The 15767-nt window shown below is 43.1% G+C and overlaps 1 long non-coding RNA gene across 1 annotated transcript; it reads right to left on the bottom strand.

Moving 5' to 3' along the window:
• Window positions 1–210: 210 nt before the first annotated feature.
• LOC106505875 (uncharacterized) lies at window positions 211–4830 on the bottom strand. Its single transcript, XR_001300710.3, has 2 exons — window positions 4623–4830; window positions 211–583 (listed from the first exon to the last, which is right to left on the bottom strand). It is a non-coding gene; the product is annotated as an uncharacterized LOC106505875 (long non-coding RNA).
• Between the last annotated feature and the right edge of the window lie 10937 nt (window positions 4831–15767).

Here is a 15767-nt window from a genome sequence, read left to right as displayed (position 1 = left end):
AGGAGGTCAGGTGCTAGAGCCCCTTCTCTTAATTACTGGCCTTGCCCCACTGAGACTATGACGGAAGGACACTGGCAGGGAAGCTGTGGTTATGAGGGACAAGCTTCAGGAAGACTTCACCCTCTTTGCACTACTCTGTCGATAGCAATTTAGGGACATTAACTGCTCCATGTACATAATGCAATCGAGTCATTTATCACAGAAGAACAGTACCATGAAAGCATGTGTTTACTATTAAGAAATGATTTTGAAACTGCAGGGCAGCAGTAAAATGAAGCTTCTGAAACTAGTGCAGGCTGTCGTAATGGGAGGGGAGAAACCTGACATGAGCATTTGTCCAATAACATCATCACAGACAAGGTGTCATAGCAAAATGTGGCTATTTACCCCTAGAGCTAGTCTCATTGGCGCCTCAGTGGGAGAAGATCCACTTCCAGGCTCAGTCAGGTTGTTGATGGAGTTTACTTCCTTGTAGCTACGTGGCTGAGAACCTCAGATTTTTTTGGCTATTGGCTGAAAGCTGCTGTTAAGTCCTCAATACGGTCGTTTACTTCATCAATCCAGCAAAGAGAATCTCTTGCTCCTGTGTGTAAAGACAGAGGTCAAATACAATATAGCATAATCATAAGGGTGACAGATGCCTTTTGCCATAGTCTACTGGTTAGACATGAGTTTTCAGGTACATGAAAATATGTTCGATATCACTAATCATCAGAGAAATGAAAACTAGAACCAAAATGAGGTATTGCCCTATGCTTGTTAGAATGGCCACATCAAAAAGATGAGAGATATTTAGGTTGCTTCCATATCCTGGCTATTGTAAATAGTGCTTCCATGAACACTGGGGTGGATGTATCTTTTCTAATGTCCGTCGACAGAGGAATGGATAAAGAAGATGTGGTACATGTATACAATGGAATATTACTCAGCCATAAAAAAGAATGAAATAATGGCATTTGCAGCAATATGAATGGGACCTAGCGATTATCACACTAAGTGAAACAAGTCAGACAAACATCATTAGATATCACTTGTATGTGGAATCTAAAAAAAGGGTACAAATGAACTTATTTGCAGAACAGAAAGAGACTTACAGACTTTGAAAATGACAGATGGGGAAGGGATGGATTGGAAGTTTGAGGCTTGTATATGCACACTCTGGTATATGGAGTGACTGGCCAATGGGGAACTGCTCTATAGCACAGGGAACTCTAATCAATATTCTGTGAAAATCTATACAGGAAAAGAATCTGAAAAAGAACGGATGCATTTATATGTATAAATGAATCACTTTGTTGTATGGCAGAAATTATCACAACATTGGAGTTCCCGTCGTGGCTCAGTGGTTAAGGAATCCAACTAGGAACCATGAGGTTACAGGTTCAATCCCTGGCCTTGCTCAGTGGGTTAAGGATCCGGTATTGCCAAGAACTATGGTATAGGTCACAGACGTGGCTTGGATCCCGTGTTGCTGTGGCTCTGGCGTAGGCTGTTGGCTACAGCTCCGACTTGACCCCTAGCCTGGGAACCTCCATAGACCTGGGGAGCGGCCCAAGAAATGGCAAGAAGACAAAAAAAAAAAAAAAAAAAAAAAAAAAAAGAAAGAAAGAAAGAAATTATCACATTGTAAATTAACTATACGTTAATAAAAGTTATTTTAAATTTTTTTTAAAGACAAGAGATAAGGAGTTCTTTTGCGGCACAATGGGTTTAGGATCTGGTGTTGTCACTGCAGTGGCTTGGGTGCTGTGGTGGCACAGGTTCATCACTGGCCTGGGAACTTCCACATGCTGCAGGCACAGCAAAACAAAACAAAACAAAAACAGAGAGAGAGAGAAAGAGAGGAGTTCCCACTGTGGCTCAGCAGGTTACAAACCCGACTAGCATCCATGAAGATGAGGGTTCCATCCCTGGCCTCCATCAGTGGGTTAAGGATCCAGCATTGCCATGAGCTCTGGTGTAGGTTGTAGATTTGTCTTGGATCCTGAGTTGGCGTGGTGTGGCTGCAACTCCGATTCAACCCCTAACCTGGGAACTTCCATATACTGCAAGTTCAGCCCTAAAAAGCACACACACCCCAAAACAAGACAGATAACAAATGCTGGTGTGGATGTGGAGAAAAGGGAACCCTTGTGTAGTGTTGGTGGGAATGTAAACTGGTTAAGCCGCTCTGGAAAACAGAATTTGGAGGTCCTTCAAAAAACTAAAAATAGAACTGTTAAGTGAGACAGCAATCCCACTTCTGGGAACATAGCCAAAGAAGACAGAAGCACTAACTCTAAAAGATATCTGCACCCTCATGTTCATAGCAGCATTATTTACAATAGTCAAGACTTGGAAACAGCCTAACAACAGATGAATGGATAAAGAAATTTTGGTGTAGATATACTACAGTGGAATATTATTCAGCCATAAAAAGAAGAAATCCTACCATCTGTGACAACATGGATAGAACCTCAAGTGTTATGCTAAGTGAAATAAATCAGACAAAGACAAATACTGTGTGATCTCATTTATATGTGGAATCTTAAAAAAGAGAAAAACAACTCGTAGAAAAAGAGATCATATATGTAGTTACCAGAGGTAGAGGGTTGGGGGAGGGGGAATTGGAAGAAAGTGGTCAAAAGATTATCCATTTACGGAGTTCCCATTGTGGCTCAGCAGGTTAAAGACCCAACATTGTCTCTGTGAGGATGGGGGTTTGGTCCCTGACCTTGCTCAGTGGGTTAAGTTTCCCGTGTTGCTGTAAGCTGTAGCATAGTTCTAAGCTGCCGCTCAGATCCAGGGTTGCCGAGGCTATGGCTTAGGCTGCAGCTGCAGCTCCAATTTGACCCCGGGCCCAAGAACTTCCATATGCCAGAGGTGCAGCCGTAAATAGAAAAAAAGAAAAAAACACACATTATCCACTTATAAGATAAATAATTACTAGGGATGGAAGGTACCACATGATGACTATACTCCACACTGCTACATGGAATATTGGAAAGCTGTTAAGAGAGTAGACCCCATGCATGCTCATCACTAAGAGAAAATTGGTTTTTCTTTTCATTGTATCTGTGAGATGACGAATATCAACTAAACCCACGGTGGTAATCATTTCACAATATATGTAAATCACACCACCGCACTGTATACCTTTACTCTGCACAGTAATGCATGTCAATTATTTCTCAATGAAACTGTAAATAAATACATAAATAATTACAAATAAAGAAATGGGTTTCGGGTTGTGCCCTCCGTCAAGGGGAAGGGATAACACAGATCTGAATACCAGGATGTGGAGACCGTTGGGAAATCTTGAGGTCTTATTACAGCAGCTGCATTTAAAAAATAGAAAAATGTATTAACTTCAGACTGCATCCTATGTAGTAAGAGTCTGTACTTTTAAAATTTAATTTGATTTTGTTTTATTTTGCTTTTTTTAGGGCCACACCTGAGACACAAGGAGGTTTCCAGGCTAGGGTTAAATGAAGGAGAGACGGTGAAGGACGAAGAGACCCACGGGAGAGGTTTTTTTACCACAGCCACAGCAACAATGGGCTCTGAGATGCATTTTCAACCTACACCAGAGCTCACAGCAAGGCCAGATCCTTAACCCACTGAGTGAGGCGAGGCCAGGGACTGAACCCATATCCTCGATGATACTAGTTGGGTTCCTTACAGCTGAGCCACAGCAGGAACTCCAAGAGTACGTACTTTTATTTTTTTATTTTTTTATTTTTTTTGTCTTTTGTTGTTGTTGTTGCTATTTCTTGGGCCGCTCCCGCGGCATATGGAGGTTCCCAGGCTAGGGGTTGAATCGGAGCTGTAGCCACTGGCCTACGCCAGAGCCACAGCAACGCGGGATCCGAGCCGCGTCTGCAACCTACACCACAGCTCACGGCAACGCCGGATCGTTAACCCACTGAGCAAGGGCAGGGACCGAACCCGCAACCTCATGGTTCCTAGTCGGATTCGTTAACCACTGCGCCACGACGGGAACTCCGAGTATGTACTTTTAAATGAAAACTTTGCTAGTAATACAAACTTGTGTGTATAACTGAAAATATATTTCTTACTCAGAGTCCAGAACAAAACGAGTTGAAAGCCCCTGACCTAGGAGATATTGCAGGCACTGAAGACAAGACTGTAATTAAAGTACTTAAGCCCTAACTAAGCACCCTGGGCTTGTTGTCTGTTCCTTGCGCTCCCATGGCAACCAGAAATGAAAGGTTCTCCCACCCCTCTTCATTTCTGCTCTTGGTCTCAGTAGCCATCACAGCACTTGAATTCTCAAAGACTTTCTCCTCTAAGGTTTTCTCTTCAAAATTTTCTGTGCAACTCTGCAGGCTTTACCGGTTGGCACATGGCGGAGAGCACCAGCTTGTTTGACCCACTTAATTTTCTGCTCTCCCAGCTGCATGTGAGACCTGCTCATACTGTGTTCTTAAGGTTTCTGAATCCCCCCTGCCTTCAGCTGCCCTGCTTCAAGTGCACTGAGATGTGACGTTACAGGTGTTCCCTTGTGTTATGTAAGCTGGAATTTCCATTTCCGTTCTTCATTTTCTAGTCATTTTCTTAAGGGTTAAGAGAAAAGAAAGATTTGAGACGTCTTTACTTAGTTATCTTAAAGCTTTGCTTACCTGAGGCAGCGCTAATCTCTGAAATGGGTCCCAGGGCTCCTCTCCCCCAGCTTTTCCCATCCCCACTCTCAGTGGGCAGAAGGACTGGACATGGCCACTCTTGTGTCCTCCGCCTTCCTGGGGAGTGGCCACTTCAGGACGGGGCAGTTCAGCCAGGTGAGACTCGCCAGCCTCCTTCTGCTTCTGCGATTTGGTTTAATCATATGCCACAGGCGTTCACCGCTGTGGACCAGTTCTACGGTATGGGAACCGCCTCCTTTCGCTGTCTGGGGAGCCGTCTGCAGGCTTTGTGGGATCCTATTGGTCATTCCCTCCTGGGCGGGGCCTGAAACCTCTCCTGGGCGGGGCCTGAAACCTCTCCTGGGCGGGGCCTGAAACCTCTCCCGTGGGTCTCTTCGTCCTTCACCATCTCTCCTTCAGCGAGCAAATGGTTTTTGTTCCTTTTTTCTGCCCCCTTCCCTCAAGTGTTTATTCATGAAAATTATTAGCTCTTTGCAAGTATAATAATTTTGCCTTTTCTCTAGTTTCCTTCCAGCTTGATGAATCGCCAATGGTGAGTTTGGAAGCCCCAGCTGCCCCAACCCACCCTGCCCCTGCAGCCAGCGTGAGGGGCTTCTTTTTACCTCTTCCCCTTTTTCCTCCTTTGCTCATAGCAGGTGGGAGAAAAAGGGGCCAGTGTGAGAATCCTCAGGATTTGTTCGCTCCTACTTTATTTGGGGGGTGTTTTCTGGTTAGAAACTTCTCTAGACCAAGCCCAGAAGCTTACCCAGGCCAAGCTGGCTGTTCTATTTCTTTCACTGACCATTTCTTTCTTTTTTTTTTTTTTTTTGTTTGTTTGTTTTGTTTTTTTGCTATTTCTTGGGCCGCTCCTGTGGCATATGGAGATTCCCAGGCTAGGGGTCCAATCGGAGCTGTAGCCACTGGCCTACACCAGAGCCACAGCAATGCGGGATCCGAGCCACGTCTGCAACCTACACCACAGCTCACAGCAACGCCGGATCGTTAACCCACTGAGCAAGGGCAGGGACCGAACCCGAAACCTTATGGTTCCTAGTCTGATTCGTTAACCACTGCGCCACGACGGGAACTCCTCACTGAGCATTTCTTTTCAGAGATGATGGCTTTCAGTTAACCTTTCTCCTCATGGGCTGCCTGATGACCAGTTGTGTTTGTGTTTCTTGCCATTCTTGTCATTGGCTATTGGTAGAGGTGGCCCAGCCATCTTTTCCTGCAAGTTCTGAATATTATTTTCTATATAATATTCTCAAAGATTTTTAATATCCTCTTCTCTAGAAGTGCCATGGTCTTGACTAGCCTGTGGAAGTGTTCACTGTACCACCCACATGGTGGTGGCAGGAATTAAAAGTAGTGTGTCCAGAGTTCCACTGTGGCCTAGCAGGTTAAGGACTCCATGTTGTTTCTATGAGGATGCAGGTTCAATCCCGGGTTAAGGATTCAGCATTGCCATAAGCGCTGACATAGGATGCAGATGTGGTGTTGCTGAGGCTGTGGTGGTGGCCTACAGCTGCAGCTCCATCTGGATCCCCTAGCCTGGGAACTTCCATATGCCGCAAGTGCAGCCGTAAAAAGAAAAACAAAAAGTAGCGAGGCCCTGGGGAAGAGGGAGGCAGAGGGATGGACTGGGGCTTTGGGGTTAGTAGACACAAACTATTACATTCACAATGGATAGACAGTAAGGTCCTACTATATAGCTCTGGGAACTATATCCAATCTCCTGGGATATATCAGGGTGGAAAAGAATATTAAAAAGAAGGAATATGTATGTCTGATTGAGTCACTTTGCTGTACAAGAGAAATTGGCACAATATTGTAAATCAACTACAGTTTAATAAAAAAAATATTTTTAAAAGTAGCCATGTCCTTGGAGGACCCGTCATGGCTCAGTGGTTAACGAATCCGACTAGGAACCATGAGGTCACAGGTTCGATCCCTAGCCTCACTCAGTGGGTTAAGGACCCTGCGTTGCCATGAGATGTGGTGTAGTTCGCAGATGCGGCTCGGATCTGGTGTTGCTGTGGCTGTGGTGTAGGCCGGCGGCTACAGCTCCAGTTAGACCCCTAGCCTGGGAACTTCCACATGGCGCAAGTGTGGTCCTAAAAAAGACAAAAAGACAAAAAAAAAAAAAAAAAAGAGTAGCCATGTCATTTGAAGGGGACTTTTTCATGCCCAAGTTGAAAAAGATACAGCACTTAGTGCAATTTCTTCTCCTTCCTTTTCTCTTCCATCTTTCTTACGCTTTTCCTCAAAGAAAAATGGAGAACCTCAATTACGCAATAAATGCAACACAGAATGAGACTGTAGCCAAATTCAGCTTACATTACCCCAGAAAGACAAAACAGTCCTAGGGAAAATCCTCAGCGAAGAAAATGACCCAGTTGCCCCTCTACTCAAGAAAGAAGCAAAAGGATTTCCTGGGTCACTTTTTTGTGTAATTCTGTCTGCGTCTTGCTTTTAAAATGAAGTCAGAGCCTTCCTGTCATGGTGCAGCCGCAACAAATCCGACTAGGAACCATGAGGTTGAGCATTCAATCCCTGGCCTGCCTCAGAGGGTTGAGGATCTGGTGTTGCCATGAGCTGTGGTGTAGGCTGGCAGCTTAGCTCCGATTGAACCCTGAGCCTGGGAAACTCCACGTGCCACAGGTATGGCCCTAAAAAGCAAAAATAAATAAAAATAAAATAAAATAAAATGAGGTCTCTCAGTGGGTTAAGGATCCAGCATTGCCATGAGCTGTGGTGTAGGCTGCAGACGTGGCTCATAACCTTCCTTACTGTGGCTGGGGGGGGGAGGCTGGTGGCTAGAGCTCCAATTTGATCCCTAGCCTGGGAATTTTCATATGCCACAAATATGGCCCTAAAAAGAGAAAGAAAGAAAGAAAGAAAGAAAGAAAGAAAGAAAGAAAGAAAGAAAGAAAGAAAGAAAGAAACTCAGACAGAATAGCTCTGCTCATGCTTTGCTCTAAGGCAAGTATTTATTTTGTGAGTTTGTAGGCTTCAGGGAATGTGAGGTGATGCTCTGAGAAACTCGGCAATCAGTTTCAGAAACAGAATTGTAATGAAGAATTCTTACCAGTCCCAGTTCCTTATTCACATTGCAAATATTTTTTTTTTTTGGAGTATAATAAATAAGTCACTGCTTAAGTGACAGAAAACTATGCCGATGACAGGGGACCATATGGTGGTTACAAGACAGAATTTAAAATTTTAAAGGGCAAAACACTCATGTGCATGTAGAGCAATTAACTACAGGACCAAGAACCATCTGTTGTGGCTCATTAGTTCCCCCAGGCAGTTACACAATCCCAAATTTCACCTTGGTTTTTCTTGGTCCCATACTCCAAGCAGAAGAAATATCATGTCCATAATCTTCTGATTACTTATTAAAGCTATCATAATGTTTTTTACCACGTTGTTGTATCTCTGTACTTGGCTCAAAGATGGTATGGTGGGTGTCCATGTACTTTAGCTTGTTTGCAGGTTTTCTCCCTCTCTGTGTTAATTTCTCTGTCTTGGTGAGGGCTGAGTGTTTTTTTCCCCCCTTTTGTATTTTCTAGCATTTTTTAATGTTCCTTGGGGGGAGGTAGGAAAAGAGGAAGAACCATGTCATGATAGGCACAGCTTTCTTTACGTATTGCAAACAAGAGCTGAAACTTGTATCCTTCCCGGACAAGTTGGGTTGAGCCCATTCCTCTTTTGAGAACAAGTCTCAAATCCTAAGCATTTATTTATTTTTATTTTTTTTTTCCTTGTCTTTTGTCTTTTGAGGGCCGCACCCACGGCATATGGAGGTTCCCAGGCTAGGGGTCTAATCAGTGCTATAGCCGGTGGCCTACGCCAGAGCCACAGCAATGCGGGATCTGAGCCGCATCTGCGATGCAACCACAGCTCACGGCAACGCCAGATCCTCAACCCACGGAGCGAAGCCAGGGATCGAACCCGAAACCTCGTGGTTCCTAGTCGGATTCCTTAACCACTGAGCCACGATGGGAACTCCTTTCCTTTAGTTTTAATCTCCCGGATACCATATCGCTCTCCTCAGAGGGAGACATTTAAGCTGAAATGAAAAATCAAAGTGAAAAGAAGTGGTCTTTTCCTGTGGTGCAGCAGAATAAGGATCTGGCATTGTCACTGCAGTGGCTAGGGTCACGGCTGTGGCACAGCTTCATTCTCTGGCCTAGGAACTTCCACAAAAAAAAAAAAAAAAAAAAAAGAGGAGTCCCCAGTTCCCATTGTGGTGTAGTGGAAACGAATCCACCTGGTATCCATGAGGATAAAGGTTCGGTGTCTGGCCTGGCTCAGTGGGTTGAGGCTTCCATGTTCCCGTGAACTGTGGTGTAGGTCACAGATGAAGCTCAGATCCCCTGTTGCTGTGGTTGTGGTGTAGGCCAGCAGCTACAGCTCCAATTCGACTCCTAGCCTTGGAATTTCATATGCCTCGGGTGTGGCCCTAAAAAGAAAAAAAAAAAAAGAAAAGAAAAAGAAAGAAATAAAGAAAAAGATTTTAAAAAGCAGAAAGCAGTGTGGTAGGGGAGTTAAGTGCTTACCTGATGCATTGTACCACATAGAAACTTGGCTATATGGGTCATTTAGGTGAGGGAAGGAATTCATTTTAACCTCATTTAAGTAACCACAGGTTTCTGCTTCCTTTTGGCTACACAAACTCAAAAAATATTTTCTAAGGCATCACCTCCCTATTAGATTTTAACACACCACAACTACAAGCTTATGTGTATACCTAAAAAATGGGCTCAAACTAATTTACATGTCAGCTCACAGCTCTTGAGAAAGTCTAGGATCTCCCTAGTTAAGAGTATATTGTTCATCCAAGGCAATCTACACATTCACTGCAATCCCTATCAAATTACCAATGGCATTTTTTGTAGAACTAACACAAACAAACAAAAAAATCTTAAAATTTTTACAGGAAAACAAAAGGCCCCAAATAGCCAGAGCAACCCCGAGAAACACAAATGGAGCTAGAGGAATCAGGCTTGCTGACTTCAGACTGTACTACAAAGATACAGTCACCAAAACAGTCTGGTACTGACATAAAAATAGACACAGAGATCAGTAACAGGATAGAAAGCCCAGAAATAAACCCATGCGCCTATGGCACATAATTCATCTACAACGAAAGACACAAGACGATACAATAGAGAAAAGACAGTCTCTTCAATATGTGGCGCTGGGAAAACTAGACAGCTCCATGTAAAAGAACGAAATTAGAACATTCTCATACACAAAAATAAACCCCAAATAGATTAAAGACCTAGATGTAAAACCGAATACTATAAAATTAGAGGAAATCGTAGGTAGAACATTCTTGGACGTAAATCCCGGAGATATCTTTTTGGAGTAATGGAAATAAAAACAAAAATAAACAAATGAGACCTAATTAAACTTAAAAGCTTTTGCCCAGCAAAGGAAATCATAAACAAAATGAAAATACAGTGTATGGAGTGGCAGGAAACATTTGCAAACCATGTGACCAAGAAGGGATTAATCTCCAAAATATACAAGCAGCTCAATATCCAAAAACAAACAACCCAAAGAAAAAATGGCCAGAGGCACTACATAGATATTTCTCCAGAGAAGACATACAGATGGCCAAAGGCACGTGAATAGATATTCAACATTGCTAATTATTAGAGAAATACAAGTCTATGAGAAATCACCTCACACCTGTCCGAATGGCCATCATCAAAAAGTCTAAATGCTGCAGAGGGTGTGGAGAAAATGAACTCACCTACACTGTTGGTGGGAATGCAAATTGGTGCAACCACCATGGAGAACAGTATGGAAGTTCCTTTAAAAGCTAAAAATAGTGCTACCATATGATCATACAATCCCACTTCTGGGCATATATCCAGAGAAAACCTATTTCAAAAAGATATGTACCCTCCAGTATTCACTGCAGTACTATTTACCAATAACCAAGCCTGAAGTTAAAAACACCTTAAAAGTAAGAAAATGATACTTCTTTTAAAACTAGACCAAATGGATTAAGGTCAAGGTCCTCTTTGTGTTCTTAAATGAATTACAGCCTGGAATAAAACCTGTCTTGTTTCTGTGAATAATTTAAGAGATTGATGCTTTGTCCTCTCCTCCCCATTTTGCAGATAAAATTGTGTCTGGAGTTTTCTGGAACTAAATTAATGGAAGCCAGAATGACAGCTATTATATCTGCAAATGTGTGGTCTGGGAGAGAGGACCCACTGTGTCTGGGAGAGTGAGTCAGGCAGATGGCAGCCCACGTTGATCTTTGGTCAAAGCAAAAAGCCAAAGTCATGGATTTGAAAGGCTCAGTTCCTTCCTGCATTGTTGGAGATAACCAGTACATCCTACCTTTACATCTTAGTTAATAATTAATGCAAATATATATATACATATTTTTTGGACACTCCTGCAACACGTGGAAAATCCAGGGCTAGGGATCAAACCTGTGTCACAGCAGCAACCTGAGCCGCCGCAGTGACAACACCAGATCTTAACGTGCTGTGCCACAAGGGAGTTCCCAAATATATTTTTAATTCATCTGCTACTTGTTGACTAGATTATGAACTATCTAAAGTTTCTGAGAGCACCAGATGCCTCTTAAAATGAAGTGGTCTTCTGGGTGTATAACAGTGATAGCATTTTGTCCTTAAAATTCTTTATACTTTTCATAATTCCCTCCCATGTATTACCTAACTCCCAAATACATTCGGTTTTATACATGTCACCTTGTCTTCACATTGAATGCAGAAGGAAAGATAAAACTGTTAAGTTTCTTTGGGCGCAGTGTGCACTCTGGAGCTCAGTGTAGTCTCCATAGCTACCTATGAATGCTTAATCTATTTGGATTACCTGTCTGGATGCCAAAGGCACTCAAGTGTGTCTCCTGTCCTGCCTTGGCCAATTCCCAAGTATAGAGAATAAAAGGCATGGAGTTCCCGTTATGGTTCAGCAGGTTAAGAACCTGACTAGTATCCACGAGGATGTAGGTTCCATCCCTTGGCCCTGCTCAGTGGGTGAAGGAGCCTTTGTTGCCTGGAGTGGTTGTGTAAGTCAAAGACATGGCTCAGATCTGGCGTTTCTGTGGCTGTCGTGTAGACCGGCAGCTGCAGCTTTGATTCAGCCCCCTAGCCTGGGAAACTCTACATGCCACAGGTACAGCCCTAAAAAAAAAAAAAAAAAGAAAAAAAAGAAAGCAGATGAGTGTGTGTGTGCCTGCTTGACTGCATGCATATGTGTGTGCGTTTTGTTTAGGGATTTATTGTTGTTTGCTTTGCTATGAAGAGTGTTTCTTTTTTAAATAAGTTTGAATACTTATACTTTTAGAATTATAACCCTGTCCTTGAGCTCGTATACCATTTCATACCCTCTAGATTATGATATTTAAATTTTATATAGGGAGTTCCCCTTGTGTTTCAGCAGCAACGAACCTGACTAGTATCCATGAGGATGCGGGCTCGATCTCTGGCCTCACTCGGTGAGTTAAGGATCCAGAGTTGTCATGAGCTTCGGTGTAGGTCACATACGTGACTTGGATCCCACATTGTTGTGGCTGTGGCATAACCTGGCAGCTGCAGCTCCAATGTGAGCCCTAACCTGGGAACTTCCATGTGCTGCGGGTGCGGCCCTAAAAAGCAAATAAATGAATAAATAATCAATTTTATATACATATTCATAAATAAAATTCAGGTATGATCTTTTAAATGGAAAGTTCCAAAAAGTAGCTACATTGGATAATTGGAGACAGTTTAGCATGCAGACAATGTGGTGAAATCATATATGTTGATTAGAAACTACAGCAGAGTAGAAAGACCCTGAGCTCTCACCTGCTCTCACGAACACACCAGAATTACAACTATTTGCAGAACAACCCTGGGTGGAAAAGACAGGAATCTGCCAGAAAAGATCTTCCACAACTAAAGATATAAAGAAGGAACCACAAGGAGATATAAAGAAGGAATGGCAATGCCTCCTTCATATTCACTCTGCTGGCATTTTCCTCCAGCAACGGAGGGAGCAACAAGCTCCATGCAGGGAACACCTGGCAGCACCCTGCCTCCCCTTCATGGTGTATCCCTACCTGCTGACCCTGGGCCTCTCAGATGCCGTGGACACCTCCCTGGCTCCCATGGAATGTGAGGGTGCCCTCGCTTCCTGGGGCAGCCCTTGGTCACTGGGGAAGAGGACTGATGGAGACACGTCCCAGAGTCATTCTCCCCCCTCCGCCCCCGCCTCCACAGAGTCCTGGTGAACCCCACCCTCATTCGCACTGACGAGTGACCTGAGAAGTCACCCTCGTGTTGTGTCGTCTTCCCTTCTTTTCCTGGGCCAGTTCATGGTGCTCTACTTCTGCTCTCTGGTGTCCGTACCCACCCACCTTTGACTCAGGCATCGCTTTCTGGGGAATCCAGGCTCATATGCCCATAATATTTTCTCATCTCATCAAGACTGGTTATTTAGCATTGCTTGATTTGGGATAAATTAACTCATCTTTTCTCTCCAAAAAGAAAGCTTGTTCTAACAAAAAAGCATACTAGCTTTTTATAGTCTTTTATAGCCTTTTTTTTTTCTTGGGCCGCTCCTGTGGCATATGGAGGTTCCCAGGCTAGGGGTCCAATTGGAGCCATAACTACTGGCCTATGCCAGAGCCACAGCAACTTGGGATCCGAGCCTCGTCTGCAACCTACGCCACAGCTCATGGCAGCGCTGGGTCCTTAACCCACCGAGCAAGGGCAGGGATCGAAACTGCAACCTCATGGTTCCTAGTCGGATTTGTTAACCACTGCGCCACAACAGGAACTCCTCTTTTATAGCTTTTTTCACTTTATAGTCTCACCATTTTGAGGGATCTCGTACTATTTTTATATTCTTTTTTGGGAGGGGGGCTGGGCCCACAGTATGTAGAAGTTCACTTGGCCAGGGATCAAACCTGCACCACAGCACTGATAATGCCAGTCCCTTAACCCTCTAGTCCATCAGGGAACTCCCATATTCAATTTTTTTTTTTTAAATTTTGAGAACTTAAAAATGGCAGTGGGATACAGGGAATAATATGTCATAAACACTTTTGTACCCATTACACAGAAAAACAAATCTAGACATTTTATCTTATATATTTTATAATATGAAAGTATTAGAGATAAAGCTAAACCACTGCTTTTGGTTTTCTGAGCCCCATACCTCTTCATCAGTCCCAACAAGTATTTGCTACCCTACATTTGATGTTTTCTTCTAGCCCCATTTTGTTTGCAAAATATTTTGCATGGTTTAATATTTACACAAATTTCTTCAACAAAAAGTTTACTTCGAAATTTATATAAATGGTATCCTCCCTTATGTTTCATTTGGAAACTGCATTTGTTATCAATTTTATTTTTTTAGGATATGGACCATTGATACATATAGCTCTAGGTCATTTATCTTATCCATTATAATATTCCATCATGTAATTTATTCATTTATTCATCACACTGAACATTTTTGAATGTTTCCCGGTCTTTATTTCCCCCTTATGAATAGTGCTACTGCTGTGAACACGTTTTGGTACTTTGCTACATATGTGCAAAAGAGTTTGGGGTTTGGGTTTGTTATTGTTGTCATTTGGGGGTTTTGTTTGCTTGTGTGTGTTGTCATAAGAAAAGGATGTTTCTACATCTTCCAGATATTGCCCAACTACTCTCGGGCAGCTCTACCAATTTACTCTTCCAGTAGCAAGATAAGAGTTTCTGCTTCTTCAGGTCCTAGTCATCACTTGATATTTTAAATTCCTTTAAAACATTTTGCCTGTCTTGTGGGCTTGAAGGGATGCCGAAACTGGGAGAGTTCTGGGCAAATCTGTAACACTGATCACCCGAGTAGAGGCATGTCATTTCAGCTGTCATTTCAGCTCTCCTGGATCATTCTTTTGGCGTCTATCCCCCTGTTGCCAAATAACATGCCTGTATTCTATTTCTCGATTTTTCCACTCCAGATATCATTTACTGTGGCTTATTAGTGAAAATGACTTGACTCTCTTTCCGTTCTTTGTTTTCCAGATCCCTTCCTTTTTTTTTATTTTTTAATTTTTTTTGTCTTTTGTCCTTTTAGGGCCGCACTCGCAGCATATGGAGGTTACAGGCTAGGGGTCTAATCAGAGCTACAGCTGCTGGCCTACGCCAGAGCCACAGCCACTCGGGATCCAAGCCACGTCTGCGACCTATACCACAGCTCACGGCAATGCCAGATCCTTAACCCACTGAGCGAGGTCAGGGATCAAACCCACAACCTCATGGTTCATAGTCGGATTCCTTAACCACTGAGCCATGACGGGAACTCCTAGATCCTTTCCTTTTGTTGTTTTATGCATTAACTTTTTTTGGAGCAAACCGTCCAGAGGCTTCCTGAGAAGTAATACACTGGAGATGAGTTTTTTGTTATCGTTGTTTTAAATCAACAGATGAGTCTGAGTGTCCCTCTCATCCTGTGATGGTTAATTTTATGTGTCAACTTGGCTGGGCTATGGGCTGCCCAGGTATTTGGTCAAATATTATATTCTTGGAGTTCCCGCTGTGGCACAGTGTGTTTAGGATACAATATCTCTGTGATGGCTTGGGTCACTGCTAAGACATGGGTTCGATCCCCAGCCCAGTGCAGAGGGTTAAGGACACAGCATTCCTGTAGCCGTGGTATAGGTCACAGCTGCAGCTGGGATTTGATCCTTGGCCTGAGAACTTCCATATGCCACAGGTGTGGGCAAAAAAGAAAAACATATATATATATATATATATATAATATTCTGGATGTGTCTGTCTGGGTAATTTTGGATGAGTTTAACATTTAAATAAATAGACTAAGTAAAACAGATTGCCCTGCGGTGGGTGGGCCTCATCCAATCCAAAACTTGAATAGAATAAAAAGTCTAGCCTTCCCCCAAGAATGAGGAAATTCTCTGGCAAATGACCTTCAGACTTCATCTGCATCAGCAGCTCTCCTGGGTCTTTGCAGATCTGAACTTTCCCTCTTCATAACCACAAGAGCCAATTCGTTATAATAAACCGCATTCTCTCCATATACACATCCTATTGGTTCTGTTTCTTTGGAGACTCCTGACTAGTACACACCCCCCATCATTCTCCATGTCCAAAAAAGTACACA

The sequence above is a fragment of the Sus scrofa genome, chromosome 14, assembly GCF_054392235.1.
Source record: "Sus scrofa isolate SSC_HxYL_T2T_F1_AM1 chromosome 14, Sscrofa_HxYL_maternal_Yorkshire_Landrace_v2.0, whole genome shotgun sequence".
NCBI lineage: Eukaryota > Metazoa > Chordata > Mammalia > Artiodactyla > Suidae > Sus > Sus scrofa.
The sequence above is the reverse complement of the archived record's forward strand: the minus strand, read 5'-3'. Positions and strand labels throughout refer to the sequence as shown.